This window comes from Coloeus monedula (assembly GCF_965178545.1).
Source record: "Coloeus monedula genome assembly, chromosome: 7".
NCBI classification, from domain to species: domain Eukaryota; kingdom Metazoa; phylum Chordata; class Aves; order Passeriformes; family Corvidae; genus Coloeus; species Coloeus monedula.
Window position 1 is genome coordinate 7,501,371 of NC_138787.1, and position 16,314 is coordinate 7,517,684.

The window sequence follows — 16,314 nt, forward strand, 5'->3', positions numbered from 1 at the left end:
ATGAGAACAGGCTTTCTGATGACATTTTAGATACTTCCAGGTTTTAAGTCTGCCAGGAAAAATGCAAGAGCAGCCTTTTTCCATAGCAGTTTTGTACTTGGATTCCAACTCCAGCGAAAGAGTAGGAACTGCAGAGATGTATGAACTTAGAGAGGGATCAGTCACAAAACTTTCCACATTCCTGACCAGTGCTCAATATGGTACACCCTGAATTTTGGGGAAGATGCAAGAGAACTCTTGATTTCATTTGACTCACTTCAGCCTTTCCTAGTTTTGAAAAAAGTATTAATTGGTGGTATTTAAAACAAACACCTGACAAGAGTCTCAGCTTTATTCAGTTTGTTACGAAATAGTTTTCTAAGGAAGATCAATGATTTCTGTCTGTCTTGAGTACTGTGTTGTGAGTTGAACAGGAAGGATTCCTGCAGCTTACAGATACGGCTGGTAAATAAAACAGGATGTTATAAAGGTTACTTCCTTACACAAAACAAGGAAAATACTGAAGTCGTTGGACTGCGAAAAGGCATCTTCCATCAGCAACAACAATAACATGCTTGCTACATTTTGGAAGGGGAAAAAGAAGCCAATGCAACAACTGATTTTCTATTACTCCTTTCTGCTGACAACAAAACCAGAGGCAGTTTCATTCCTAAAAACGACGACATAACTACAACTTCCACATGTATATCTTGCACTTCTTTGCAAGAGATGCAACTTAGAAACAGGTGTTCTAAAAAACGTGCTCTCATGCAGTCAAGACAAAGTTAAAAGGTCTTCTGGGGGAAGGAGGTTCCTGGCTCAACCACCTTTTCTATTATTGACATAGATTTGCTTCTATGCTTTTTTTTTTGCTTCTATGCTTTTTTTTATTACAACATATACTGTCCAGTTTTATGGGGAGAGAACAGTAAGTTCTTCCAGAGGGTTGCAGGAAAGTGAAAATCCTTTTTCTAGACATTTGTGGACACAGACAGCTTTAAAAATGCAGCAGTCCAAGACTCTTGGAGCACAGGAGAAGGAATGAAGACACATTTGGTTACTATACAGAGATTCTGTTAGATTAAAACAGTCAACAGGATCTGATGGAACACAAAGGAGAATGGAAAGAATTACTTCCATTTCTTTGGGTTTTTATGTTTTTAGCTAGGAAAAAAGGTCTAGATACTGGCAAATTCCCAGGAGCAGCACTGGTTTGCCTTTGAAAGCTTCGGTTCTGCAAAGTGGGGCAGGAAAGGCAGTTGAATCTCTTCAAACAGAGAAGTTGCTCGATAACTTGGTGACCTTCCTGTTAAGCCCAAAGGGCCCCAAACACACAGAATCCATAAGACCCATGACATCATCAAACACTGGAAGTTGTTAACCAAATGCCCAGTGTCAGGAAACAACTATCTGTCTGTGACAAACTGAGTTCTTCCCTCTCTATAGGACTGGAACGAATTTATTTTCTATCAAAGTACGCTTACAATCTTTCTCTCTCTCGTCAAAAGACGTGATTTCAGCAATCACTTGCAGGTTACCCATCTGGAAACCCAAAAGAAATTGGTTTTAACCTGCTTTGTGGTCCCTTTACTGGAATAACACTCACCCAAGAAAGTAGTGCCCTTTGAAATGGTCATCCTCTAGGAAAACATAGCTGATGTGAAAAATCATCACATGTAATCCTTTTGTCATGTTCAACGCTCTGAGTATTTAAGTGTTTGCTTAAAAATGTTACAAATGGATTCTGGAAATCCACATATATTTCTTGGAGCTTTTTAAGTTCAATAAAACTGCTTGCATTCATCCACATAAGATCATGTGGTATTTTAGGAGGAACACCTTAACTATTGTGCTGCAGTTTATTGAGACAGAAGTATTGTTGATTGGCATTAATTAGCTGCTTTATTTTTACACTAAGCAGTGCACACGGCCCTTCCTATACCAAGTCATATACAAATGTTTTTTTTTAAACAGGTACAAATAACATTAGGTGTGGTAAATAACCACTGAGCACCCTCTGTGTCTCACCTTTCAAAAGTAGGAGTGCCATGGACCCAGGACAAAAGACATTTCTGCAACACATACTTACTGTTCAATACTTTCCTGCTCATCCCTAGCTTCCCCCCCCCCCCCCCCCCCCCTTATTTATAACTGCTTTTAAATTGCTCTGGATTTGCAAACCTTTGGCCTTGCTTCACGCTCTGAGCATCATCCATACAGTCTCCTTAAGTATGTGGACTTTATAAGTTGCTCCTTGTAACTTCAAGGGTTTTGTAGGACTGAAGACTCAAAAGCCAAATGGAATCAGAGAGCTGAGGAAAAACAATCGGTCTTTAATGAGCCATTTGTCAAACTGGACAAAAGCTGTACAGCTTGCAAAAAGCTTCCAAGGAGTAGCATTAATTCCAGTCTCACCCACAGACACCTCATGTCCATGGACACTCACTCTGCGAGACTCACATGTACATCCCCACTGTGGCCAGCTCCCCGCCCTCCCGCGCTCGCGTGCAAAGGAGGCAGCGACAGACACGCTGAGGGATCCTCGGCTGCCAGACTTCCCCTTGCAGTTCTGCTAACCTCAGTGCTGACCTACAGTACCCTTAGTTTTCCATTCCTTAGACTCTCTTACACAAATATAGCCCAGGATTCCAAATTGGGCTGTGTTTATTCCAAGAACACAAAGACGACCATTTTCACGTCTAAGAAAATGACATGTCTTGATAAAAAATTGAAACATTTTCATACAATGCCAAAAACAAATGAAGTTTTCATCAGCATCCCAGATCCCTGTGGACTGGTTTCTAGTCTATTCTACTAATTCCTGGAGCCCAATGCCAAATTCATGTCTTCCCAAATTTGATTTAATCCTCTCTTGCTTGAACTCCTTATTTCACATTAGCTGGGAACCTTCTCAAAGGTTTTCAACTGTGCCCATTAGTAGGTGTCTTTCAGGGAGAGAGTTAATTTAACCACACACAGAAGCAGTCCACAGTTGCTTCAATGAGGTGCTATTTTTCATCTTTGCCTTTTAAATCAAACTGAACATTTGGATTCCAAGTGTTGGAAACCATGGAAAATACCTATACGTCAAAAAGCAGCACTGAAAATAAGCTGCTTTCTTTTCAAAATCAAAAAGCAACATATTTTTCTTTTAAGTGATCTACCTAAATTTTCAAATACAACAGCCCCATCACAAGATTCTTGGTTTAATTTTGCTAAGTACGTTAACGCTAATTTGCAGTTCAATGGTGAAAAAAAATTCCTGGCTTTTTTTTGTGTGCCATTGCCAACGATGATAAATAAATACCAAATACTTTAAAAAATCTATAAATTTATTGTAAATATTGAAAAGCAGCTTTCCACAGGGCTATTAGAAAAACACCTTCATTTCATCAAATTGACCATTGCTAGAAAATGAGCAGCTCATAACCTTACAACACTAATTAATAATAGGGTGCTGACAAATAAAACAAGCTGGTAAATATGAATCTTGTTCATAACAAGATTGCACAAGAAAATATACTGTAATGACCCTGTCTGAGCATCCTGTAATAGCCCATTGTTCCTCTCTATTACTGTCATTCAGCAATTTTTTTAATAGCGGATGTGTGGCTGCAGAGGAACCAACGCAACATGGGACTGCACGTGCATAAATCCTGCCCCATCCTAGAGGTGAGGAGATGGTCCCGGCACTCCTGGGCTGCTCGCTGGATGTGGAGAGCTACACAACAACCCCACATCTCTGCATAGCTTGAATGAGAGAAATAAAAATATTTAGCTACAAGTGCCTAAAGGATTTGTAAACTGAGAAGAGAGCAGAATCATTTTACCTGTGCAGGGCAAATTACAGGAACAACAGGAATGAATAATGGAAAATCATAGGCTTAAATTCTGAGAGATCGTGGAGTCTTTTAGTCAACACATGGCAGAAGAAATAGGAGGTATCCTTCTGTTCCATAAATGAAGAGGAAAGGTGCTAATAAAGATCGTTAGTGCATGACAACTGCTCTCTGTATGACAAAAGATGAGCTAACTCAGCACTGCAGTTACTGACACCTTAACTGGACCATGGACTGAAACCCAGCATCTGGTTTTGTTACCTAATTAAAATAGTGACTAGACAACTAATTTCATAACCATACTGTGAACTCATGTCATGCAAATTACTGCAAGTAGTGATTTCTCACCAGTTAAAGGAATCTGTTTATCAAAGTTTGACTGACCACAGGACACCTGACTGAGCTTGTCCCTGCAATGAGTCATGCTAAAGGCAACATCATTCCATTCACTGATTTGTTCAGTTCACTTTCCTATGGGAACAATATTTTAAGGTTCAAACATTTTTTCCTTTGTGCATTTGTTATTCCTTCCATCATTTTGTCTTCCTTGCTACCAGGCTTCTTTGTTTTATTGTTAATTAGTACTCAAAGAAGGAGGAGTTGGACAATGTCCTGTTTAAAATCTGTAAATGTTTAAAAATATAAAAGCTCAGAATTCTATGAAACCCAAGGGCTAAAGAAATTGTAAAAATAAAATAAAACAAAACAAACCTCTGGCTTAACAATTTCCACATTCCTGTATGGTATAATGCTATTTTTGAACACTTTGGTTTGGCAAATGTGCATTCCCACAGGAAGTTGAGTTATCACAGATAACTCTGTCATGCCAGTCTGTCTTCATTGGACAACATGAATTTCCACAGAAACCTGTCTTTCCTTGCCTATGCTGACTTAGAAAGGTTACTGGTCCCTAAAATCTGCTTTGAACCGGGGCTCCTTTTGGTGCTGCCACACCGTAGCTGTGTATCCTGGAGGTGGCAGCAGCCACTGCCGTGCTCCGGTGCCCCAGCGCCCCTGCAGACAGCACAAGTATTCTGCCATCCTTCCAACAAACCCTGAATTACTGCCATGTCCTTCACTGGTCTGTAATGTGACTCTAGGAGAAGCTTAGCATGTCAGCAGACTATTTTATCCCTGCAGCTCTAAATAAAAAGTGTCCAGTTAAACTACATTGTCTGAATTCTTCTCTTGGATTGCATGCACAAGTTTTAGAAGAGAGATCTTCTCTAGAGAAAGAGCTCTGCTTGTACAAGCACTTCTGAAATAATTGGGGGAGAAAAATGAAAAGAAAACCTAGGCCCAGCAGCTATCCCGGTGGATCATGCTGAAAGGTTAAAAGCATCGGAGTGATTTTCCTAGATACTCTCAAAATGCTGATACGGCACATCCAGCAAGCAGGGCTGGGGGAACAAAAGGCTCTTAAAAGATCGTGCTGTGACTTCCATAATCAGCCCAATAATGACACTCTCAAGAGTTGAGGATGGACCAAAATCACCTCCTTTAGTCAGAAATTAACAATTTCCAGAATGAGAAACTAAAAATAATTTCAAATGAATATGACTGTACTTCAGACAGAATTGTTTGAGCTTCCAGTTATAACCATTACTCCTGTTTTAGATAAACCCTACATTGTGATAGCAAATAGATATGAAACAAAAATCTATTTCCACTTTACTCACTGGTGTGTAATCTGTGGCAGTGTTAATTGCACTTAGGACATAACACACTGAAAATTACAGAAGTGATAACAATCTTTCACATCTCCCTCAAGGAAAAATGATGGAGGGTGAGATCCCCCAGTTCTGTAGGACAAGGAGAAGACCACAATAGCGGAGTTTAACTCGATGGGAATTCTTACTCTTATTTGCATATTGGTTTCTAAAGTTCTTCTTTTCTAGGACTATACTTTTCCTCATTTGTTTTCAGCAGAAAGGCTTTCATTTCCTGATGCACATACACAATTAACAGATTAGAAACAATTTTTTTTTTAAATCCCTCTTTACGCACTTCTTCTAAAACTGGAGAGGAAAAAAAAACAAAACAAAACATAGGAAAAAAACAAACCCTCCCCCGCAAGCCCCACACTACACTGGCACGAACATAACCACAAGAAAGGCTGCAACTTAGTTCAGTGTTTAAGTGTCTACTTAGCATGTGCTTTTTCCAACTGCTGCCAGCCACACACAAACCCAGCGCAATCCTGGTGGCCTTCCATGCATTTTAGCACAATAAGCAACACATGTAATAAAGAATGAAGAATGCACAGTGGTAGCCACACGGAGTACTTGAATAGCACTCAGGAAAGAGCCTTAATTTGGCTTTCCTGAACTTGTTGAAGCTAACTTTTTCCCCAGTACACACTAAATCAATGTTAAAAAGGTTCCCGATCCCAGTGCTTTGTTACGGTACACACGGCTGCTGTTCCTCTGCGAGGAGGATGGCTCTGAAGTTCAACACGGTCATTTATGGAAAGGGTTCCCACCCCCACCTTCCCCTTCCAAGAAACTGGATGTGTGAAGACAGACATTTCTTTGAGAGGAAGAATAAGGCAGAGATTAATTTCATCTGCATGAGCCAGTATAGGATAAGCTTTTGGAAATACTGTCAAGCCACATTCTTAATGCCTGGCAAAGTGACTCACTCAGAGTCATCACAGGAAAGGAAGTTGAACAGAATCAAAAACGGAACAGGATGGGGGCTTAAACAGGAGAAAGAAGTGAGAGAAAGGAAACTGGATTGTATAAAGCAGTCTGAGGTTACATGTTCTAGAATGAGATTATTTTTTAAATAAATATATAAAGTATGTATCTGTAAAAATATATACACATACGCATATATAAAAATACATGTACGTATGCATGTATTTACAATAAAAAGCGTCTATTTAAAGAGAGACTTGTATTTGTGGATTGCCTTCCAAAGCTGCCTGCTGAGGTATTTGTTTCTGTTTGAGGTGGCATTGACATGGTCTGAGAAATAAACAACAATCCCCTCTAGAAACCCACAAATTTTTATCGAACACATTCCTATTCCACACAATATGAAACTCTCAGAATATGGAGCTCCACACTCATGTACAAATCCACCACAATGCAACAAACACATTAGTACATCATTCCCTAAAGAAACACTGAACAATAAACAAGACACTTTTTTATTCTCCCACCAGAAAATGCGCAATTGACTTTTACTAGAAACTCCATGATACACGGCAAAATTTCTCTCCTCCAAGCTTTTTTACTGTGAAAGTTTGGATGATTAGCCACCTAACATATCAATTTTAGGTAACTCAAACAGAAAAAGTATGTAGACTGTCTCAATATGTAAGACAGTTACAGCAGACTTCATCACAACAGAAAACACATTACTTGTGCAAGAGAATGTCCACCAACAAAAAGAACAATTGTGGTCCCCAAGGAAGATGAAAAAAACATTTTTTAATATCATCAAGGCAATATTCAACTGAATCACAGCTCTTTAGGTTTCAATCATGTCACCCGGGAGTACAAATTCTGACTGTATAATCCAATACCAATGACTGTCCTTTTATGTTCAAGGGGACACAAAGAAAGATGAATACACACATTAAATCATATAACTAAAAAAAGAAACTTCAGAATCAAGGAGGCATGCCTGGTCAAAAAATGATCCTGGAAAAATGTATTAGAATAAATACTTCTAAATTCTCCTAAAAAAGCTTATCTCTGTTTGTGTAATATTTCTTATTTAATCCCCAGAGTGACACCTGCTGGACTTCACTAACTGAAACTAAAGGGCAGATACTCCCATTATACAGAATATTTCAGGATAATAATTGCAAAAATGTGCCATTTTAGTAATAAAAGGCTGCAGAGTATAATATTTTCCTTCCATTTAGGGTACTCAATAAATACATAGATGCAACTGCAGAAGAAGGAAGTATAATGTCAAAAGGTCTTACTCATTTCTGAAAAGTAAATTTTTAAATTTCTATCTAGGAAGGATTATAGAGTGCAACATTTGGTGACAAATTATAGTAATTTCTGATAATATTAATACTGAAAAAATACTTTTAAATCCTAAAACAAATGAGTTCTGGTATAACAAAAATGGTCTCAATACATCCATTGTTTTACTTTCTTGAAATTCTACCAGAATTGTCAGTACTGGGATAATATAAAATTCATGAAAATTAATTGGCAAGATTTTATCACTGTGATGGGGGAGGGGAAACGTAAGGAGAAAAGCTAAATGGTAATTCAAAGAGTGACACTTTATACCCATACAAGCATTCAAGGTTGTGCAGTTTTCAAGCTGAGAATATCAAAGAATAGGTGGAAAAGATTATGTAGATTTTAGGAACATAAGATACTCAGCCTAAACACAGCTAATGGTATACAACAATGTATGAGGCAGGTGCAGGTGCTTTGAACATAGAAATCAAAAGGACAAAGTTACTAATGTCTTTCTTTGGCTCCTTGTTCATAGTACTACATAGGAAGTCAGAGTGGTATGGGCTTATGGACATGATTAAACAAAATCATCACTAATTTTTTGGGCGATATTTTTTCAAATGTAGCCTGCATGACGCAGACATAAATCCAGAAATACAACATTGTTTTATTTTCAAAAATTCAGTTAGAATGGTCAGCTACAGCTTAATAATGGCCAAAACTGCCAGAAAAGGCTTGAGTGACCCCTAGGATATATTAAAAGGTAACAGCCTCAGACACCCTCAAATTTGCCACAAGAGTCTGATTTCTTTTCTTGAAGGAAGAACATGGCTTCTCTCAAGGAAAGTCTTTTTTTGGTGCATTACAACGAGTTAAATGCATTTCAAATGCATCTTCCCAAAGAAAAGCAACTCAAAATAAATCACTTTTGGACAGCGTATACTGCAGAAATGATTGAAAGTGTTTGCACAGAGCTAGGGCAGAAAAAGTATGACTTTGCTGGGAAAATGTAAACAGTATAAACAAACTTGGGAGACTGAAGCATAAGAGACAACTGTTAAAACAAAACTTGAAAATGTGAAAGTTTAGCCTTTCAGTTCTGCCCAGATACTAAAATAGAACAAAAAGTGTTGCTAAGGAGAAATGTTCTCATGGAACCCAATTTTGTAAGATCTTCTGTTGTACCACACTGGCTGTGGAATTCTCCATTAAGGTAACAGGTGAGAAGTAGGCTATTTTCTACTGCTCTTTGTGCAAGTTTTTTACACTGAAAACATCAGAGCTGCCAATGTGAATGCAAAACGTAAAAAATAATGGGTTGTGTCCACGTATAGAAAGCTTTCCCTGTTTTCTTTTAAACATTAGAAGGATGCAGCCTTCAGATATATGCAATTCAGAATATTAGCACTTGTGATTCCCAGTTTTCTAAACAAAGGGTGAGGTCTAGGGTTAATCTACTTTGGAAGGTTCTTTATAAACCTATGTTCTCTCATTAGTTACAACACTGGCAATAATGGAAGTCAGCGTGAGATGGACCTGCATATGCTGTATGTAGAAATAATATACTATATATGTTATTGTATCTCTAATACACATAAACACACAAAAAACCACACTTATTTTACTGCCTAAAAGTTATTTTTTTGCCAACTCACATCTGTTTTGATAGTAGCAGTACACATTCCTTCCTCGACACAGTAGTATCAAGGATATAGTTAATTCCAGAGCTCTGACAATTTGCTGCACCAAACACTTAAAATACTCACTAGGGACAGAGCAGTTCCATAAGTGAGTAAAGAGTGTTTTCAAAAAGTGCAAAGCTTGACTGAGGAAACTGCTGCACATGAAACTCAGTGACAGAACTACCCAGGCTTCCAGAGCAGAGGTGGCCAGGGCACTGAGGCAACGCTGGTATTGTGTGTGCGCCACAGGAGTGGCAGCTGATCAGAAGCACTGAAGGGATTTTGGTACCAAATCAAGAACATCGTAAACACATCAGCAACAGATGGGAACAACTTCTTAAGGAGAAATCCTGTTTTGTTTTCCTAACTGTAGACTTGGACTTCTCACTGGAGAAATCCCCTCAATGGCTTTAATAGATAGCTTATGTTTAGCATTTACTACTGCAGTGACTAGATGTACCTCTGTATACGTGAGTAGATATACACTGTATACGTGTTATTATTAAAACCATATTGATAGTGCTAGTTTCTTCCAAATGACCATGGCCCAGTTTGAATTGCATTACTGCATGACTTCATGGACTTTTGTGGGTCTAATCCTACCCAGCTCCTGCACATGCCAGGAATGCTACTGGAAGAAGATGATTACCTCAAATGTATACAATATAGAAGCAAGTTAGTAATGATATGGGTGGCAAAGGAAATTTGTTAATGTGCTTTCTTCCCTCGCTTTTGTTCTTAATTGTATCCTGGTCTAAAATCTGAACTGCAGTACCCAGACAGCACATGGAAAAATCCTGTATTCACAGAGCAAGTCCCTTTGCTGAACCAGGTAAGGCATTGGTCACCCAGCAAGACACATACAGATCTGTGTTTTCAACTGGAGCACTCAAAAATTACAGAAATTACAAAAAAACCCAGCTGCCAACAGACAGCAGAATGCAAGTGCCTGGAAGGGTGATCTATGTATAATTCCTTCAACAGAGAAATACCCACATTTAGGAAGGTCTTGCCCTTTAATAGTCAGTGGAAAAATTCCCACCGGTTCTCAGTGGGCCAGGATTTCAACAGTTGTGTTGTATCAAGAAAAGCCTATTCAGAGGGACAAATGCTACATCTCTTAATGCAGAGAAAGACTCCAACTGATCACAAACTCAGGGTGCAGTAACATTTGAAGGCGCAAGGACACACATAATGCAATTCTTGAACTTGCAATGCATCTTATATATCCAGGTACTTAGTTTTGCCCAGTAAAAAGTGCAGTCACATTGTTCTATGTCAATACCCTGCCTTTGTCTTTGCTTAACCTGCAAATAGTGCAGATTCCGGCATCAAACCTGCAAACACACGTGTCTGGCACATCATCTGTGGGCAGACCCACTTCAGCCTACACCAGCTGCTAATAAAAATCTGGATAACTTAGCTGATACACTTCTGAAGACAGTTGTTCCCACTGCACTGATCATTAAAACACCATATGCACCTTTTATGTGAAGTGCCATCTTAAGCGACTTAGTATCACCAAGTGCCTTTTGTGTGGATTAAAGACTATGGGATTGCTCCTCTGTGCCGTGAAGTAGATGAGAGTTTAGGCAAACTTCAGAAGAAAATACTGTGCAAACACAGGTTTTTATTTTTAATTAAGAATTTCAGACAGTACCATAGCACGTGTACTTTAAAAGAAAACAAATGGGTTCAGATCTGGTCTTAACATCGATCTAGATCTAGAGAGTCTCCTTTCAAAGCACAGAGAGGACCGCAGATTGTGAGCACATCCCTGACCTGAACAGGCTTCAGCTGTTAGATGCATTATTAGTGCAAGGGAATGACAAGATCTCCAGTATGCACAGTAGGACCGGGAAGACTGCATTGGCGCAATTATAAAAACAGCAAAGTCCATCCCCAAGGTACCTCACATGAGTTTATTAAGGCAAATAGAAAAAAACTCAGGGGTTTTTATAACTATTTCATTATCTTCCCTTATAAACTGCATGGATAACTAAAAGATTAATTGTAGATCAAATCCAAGTGTGATTTATAGCCTAACAAGATTTATTTTCCTGCTTCTATGGCTCCATTGCTTACACACACGAGCAAATGACTAGGATTACCAATCTCAGCACTGCAACCGCATTTGTAAAACCAGAGGGTATCACATCTGTTTTGGAAACTAAAGGAGTGCCAAGACTTTTAACTGCCTATCAGCTGGTACTTGAAGGCACAGAATTACACACTTGCCACTGTTCAATAGTTCCTCAAGGAAAGGAAAAGTGGGCAATTAGCTGTCAATAAATCAGTTCGGTGTTTGCGGTTAAAAACCTCAAACAGTAACACGCCGGCACGCGTACAGGCTTCAAACTAACCCAACTTTTCCGCAAGCAAACAGAAAGCCCAAACAAAACAGAAGCTTTACCTTTGAAGTTGTGTAATTACAACAGAAAACCTAATTATGAAACAACTCAAGTATGACCTCTTTCTGGCACAGCAAGTTTAGAGAAATACTCACTAAGCAAACCTACACCACTTTATCACCTAATTCAGCCTCTATTAAGAGCTGCAGTTGCACTGAGTTAGTCTCAAGGACCCTTTTCAAGCCAATGAGCTTCTAATTCTCTCCAGATGCAAAGACAGAAATTTGGTTAGTTAATATTACAGGTTTCAGGCAGAATCCTTAAAGGGCTGATTAGGGCATTTTATCTCCTTTTCTATCTATTTAGCCTACCAAGCATAGACAATAACACCACCAGTGATAAAATCAGCTCAACACCTCGCTAACTAAAAATAAACGAAGGTTCTCCTCGTAGCGTTTCTCGGCGCAGATTCCGTATCCCGCGCCGAGGTTAGTGCCAGAGCATGCACACACGCGTTACTATCGCTGCGTTCCGATGGCACAGAACTGCTGCCCGTGGGCACAACAATGAATCCGCTCGGAGCGGCACTCACCACGCGGAGTTTTTACGAGAACGCTTTCAGAGGAAGCTGTGAGGAGATGTCTCGCTCAGTCCCTCCGCGGCCAAATGAGAGCGGCGAGAGCACAGTGCCCCGGCTGGGTGTAATCCAGAGCCCGAGGCTGGCGGCTCTCCCGGCGGAGCAGCGCTGCTGCGGGAGCGCCGGGAGCGTGTCCGATGGCAGCGCGGAGCGGCGGCAGCAGTGAAACATCAGAGCTTCCTGTTACATCACCCGACCCCGCCTGCGGCCGGCGTTGAGTTACTTTTCTCTCCCGAAAGGCATGTCCCGGGGAAGCCGGGCTCCCCTGGCATTGGAGCGGGGAGCTGGCCGAGCCCCGGCGCTGCCATCTGCTCCCGGACAGCGCAGCCTCTGCCCGCACCTGGCCCCAGGGCGGCTCCGCTCGGCCGCCCCGGCTCAAAGCCGGCGCTCTGAAACCACTTGCAAAATGCTCGCTGCTCTGGAGGAGACCACGGGACCTGTCCTTTCACGTATCGAGCCAGTTAGATTCGTCGTCGTCCTCCTCCTCCAGCTAGACCCAGAGAAACAAATTAGTTTGGACTTTTATTCACAAAGAACACAGGAGAGCTGCATTCCTCCTCAGTATGACTGACCTGACCCACCTCTGCCGGCGACTGCAGGGGCTGCATTACATCCCGTACCGTAAGGGCTGAAATACTCTACACAGAAATACCTTCATTCCTCAGGTGTAAAACAGCTGCAAAGGTCAGATTCAAAATTTCAGTTTCAAGCGGGCGCATTGTTTACAGTGCCACTTTGTTTTGTACCCAAGAAAAAGTCGTATTTAAAGAAATAAGTCTTTGAAGTATCAAGGGTAGAAAAAAAGCAACAGGAACATTATCACTGCTGCACACATCTCTATGCTATATTTTTCTTAACACTGGTGATTTGAAAGCACAAGTATGAATAAACTGCCTAGTTTGAAAACTGCCATGACAGAGGACAAAACAGAATTAACAGCAGTCTTCCTACTAGCTTCAAAGAACATTATAACAGGAGCTAAAAACGTTTTTTTGAAACCATTTGTCACTTGTTTTTATACAATCATTACCTGTACTAAGGACAGAATCTGTGCCCTCCAAGTCAATGGGCAGTTACTGTGTGCACAGGACAACACTATGCTGTAAAATGGGGAGTTCATGGAGCATTAAACTCAAATTATATGAACACCTGGAACACCAGTACTCCTTATGGAATACCATAAAAACCTCCCAAAAGTCATAAGGACCTATCAAAATTTTACCACTGAATTTGCTCATAAAAAAAGATAAAATATTCTGCTTGTTTCTCACTACTTGTCACTTATCCACTTTTTTTTTTTTTTTACCAGCAGAATCATATGTGGAACATGCCGTGAACTGGATGAAGGAATTCATCTGGCCATTGATAACATTTTCCTCAAGAAGGAAAACAGTAAGAAACACAAAACTAAGGGGGAAAACCCCCACAAAACAAACAAAAAATACTTCAAACAAAACCCATACCCAATCCAGGGTCGGGAAAAATTGGAAGAGGGAAAAGAGGGGCAGGAATACTGTAAATCCAAATGGCCCCTGGACAACACAAATTTTGAAATCCTACTCCAGGTTTACCAAAAGAGCAGACTTGGATACTCCTTTGGCACATGTGAGCGTTGGTGCGTCTATGATCTTACATCAACAGGAGAATGTTTGAGTTCTATAATCAGTGAAGAACTGAGAACTGGCACTCTAAACCTCTAGTCATTATAAACAGATATAAACCGGAGATTAGCTCTGATTCTCTCTGATTCTGAACAGTGATGGAAACTGACTTCTCTGAAACAAATGGTGTCATCTCAGGTAGCGGAATTTCATCAGGAGTGAGCCTGATAACATTATTTTAGACCAATTAGGTCTAGATTGTAGATTGCAACATGGTACATTACACAATGTAATTTAGAGAATGATCCATGTATTCCAGCCACGCACCCATCTTCAAGACAGGCATCTACATTAGCTAGAGACATTTATTACACAGGCCATGTTTGATTGGGCTTGTCAAAGTCAATGGAGTTGTGTGCAGGCTTTTTTGTTTGTGGGGACTTTTTCAGTTGGTTGGTTGCTCTGGGAGTTTTTTGGGTTTATTTTTACAAAGTCTTATGTTCTACTGATTTAGGTAACATTAAAACTTGCTTATTCCTACCCTACAGATACCTGAGACCCCTCATCTGGCGCAGTCCGCACTTCAGAGAGCAGTGGCCCCCAGCACTGCTGCATCTCCCCGTCCTGTGGCTGCGAGGAACGTAAATCACACCCGTACAGGCTGCCCTGGTTACCGACAGCGGGCGAGGGAGCAGTTCAAGGGGACCTAAATGTGCAAACGTACCTGCACTGGAACCAAAGAAGGCTTAAAAGCGGGCAAAGCAAATAACTTCAGTGAATTCCCCCTTTTCCATCGGCGCGATCCCGCCCGGCGCTCGCCGCTCCGCCGGCGCCCTCTCGCGGCCGCCCGGGGCATAAACGCAGGCGCGGACGCTCCGCGCACGGAATCGCCCCGAACTCCGGTACCCATTACCCTGTGTGAACACCCCGAACCACACGCGTACAGCTCCGCTTTACCTGAACCTCGCTCTTTCTTTAGAGACACCACTGAAAACAACCAGTGAGGAAGCGTAACCCTTTGGTCCCCTTCACTAAGTTTGGAAAGGCGGAAGCTAGAAAGATGAAGACTTGCTCAAAATGTAAATAAAGACCTATCAGCTTTGAGAGAGTAAATGGATTGGACATGCAGGGAGAAATGCTGGCTCAAGTGAACTGGAAATAAAACTGAAGCAGGGGGTAGAAAATAAAAAGGAGAAAAAGGAGGCCATACCAGTAAAAAATATGAGGGAAAAAACCAATGAATAAAAGGACATTAAATTATTTCTCAGAGACATTTTGCTTCATCATCTGCATGGATTAAGGGTACATACCTAGTTGTTGCAGGTCAGATGATATGCAGAAACTCATCAAACCTCTGTAAAATTGCTTCAGCATGTTGGCTGTTATCATACAGAATGGGAGAAATTTCACAGCACCCTGCATTTTCCCTCTAAAGCAACCGGAGCAAATTCTGGAATGAAATGACTGGATGAATGGTCTCTAGTCCAGTGGAACCGTACAGTCGCTGTAACACTTTAGCACAGTTTCGTGTTCTAACTGCTTCACCATTCTGGCACCTGATCCATATCTTTTCCTGTGTCATGCCTCAATGATCCCCCTTCTACCTTCATCCTTAAGTTATCTTTGGGAAATGCATAGATCTTTTTTCTGATTCTTAGATTTGGTTGTTCTGCAGCTGTGGGAGATACAGGAGCAAAAAGAAGTGAATGAAGCAGAAGGTCACAAAAGAAACTTCTTGTTATGTTGGAGATCATATCACATTGCAGTTTGGACTTCTTTATGGGGAAAAAATAGCCCTATGCACTGTAGAACTAAACAAAAACAAGGCAGGAAGACAGCAGGATAGCTGGTGTGGTGGCCAAATGGAGAGCACACGCAGCTGAGAGCAGCGTGCACTCAGATCAAATCTTGATTACAATCAAGATTAAGTTTTTACAGTCTGTGACATTGCAGTCTTGATTCTTATTGCACTAAGTAACAAGCCTGACAGATGAATCACTATGAAATGTTTTCTTAGTCAATTGAAACAGAGGTACTGTTGACATGCTACAGGTACAAATTCTCTTCAGTCTCAACAGTGACATAAGAGAGCCCTCACTGGATCACTTAATTACTGTTACTGCAAAATGTACTTGCTGCTTGTACTACAGCAGCACGAGGAGTTTCTTCAGGACAGTGTAAGTGGGGTAGAAGAGGATGGGACAGTACCTATTTGTCCTATCCTACAGCAATCCTGGGAGGAGTCTGCGCAGTCCTGGGAGCAACTGATCACTGTGAAGAGACCCTGTTAAAT

The 16,314-nt window shown here is 40.7% G+C and overlaps 1 protein-coding gene across 1 annotated transcript in view; it reads right to left on the reverse strand.

Annotated features, from left to right (window-relative positions):
• The window catches only part of CALCRL (calcitonin receptor like receptor), a 63,671-nt gene extending 51,164 nt beyond the window's left edge, over positions 1 to 12,507 (reverse strand). The window contains exon 1 of the mRNA XM_082284932.1: positions 12,376 to 12,507. The gene's annotated coding sequence lies outside the window, so the exon portion shown is untranslated. The remainder of the gene's footprint in view (positions 1 to 12,375) is intronic.
• Between the last annotated feature and the right edge of the window lie 3,807 nt (positions 12,508 to 16,314).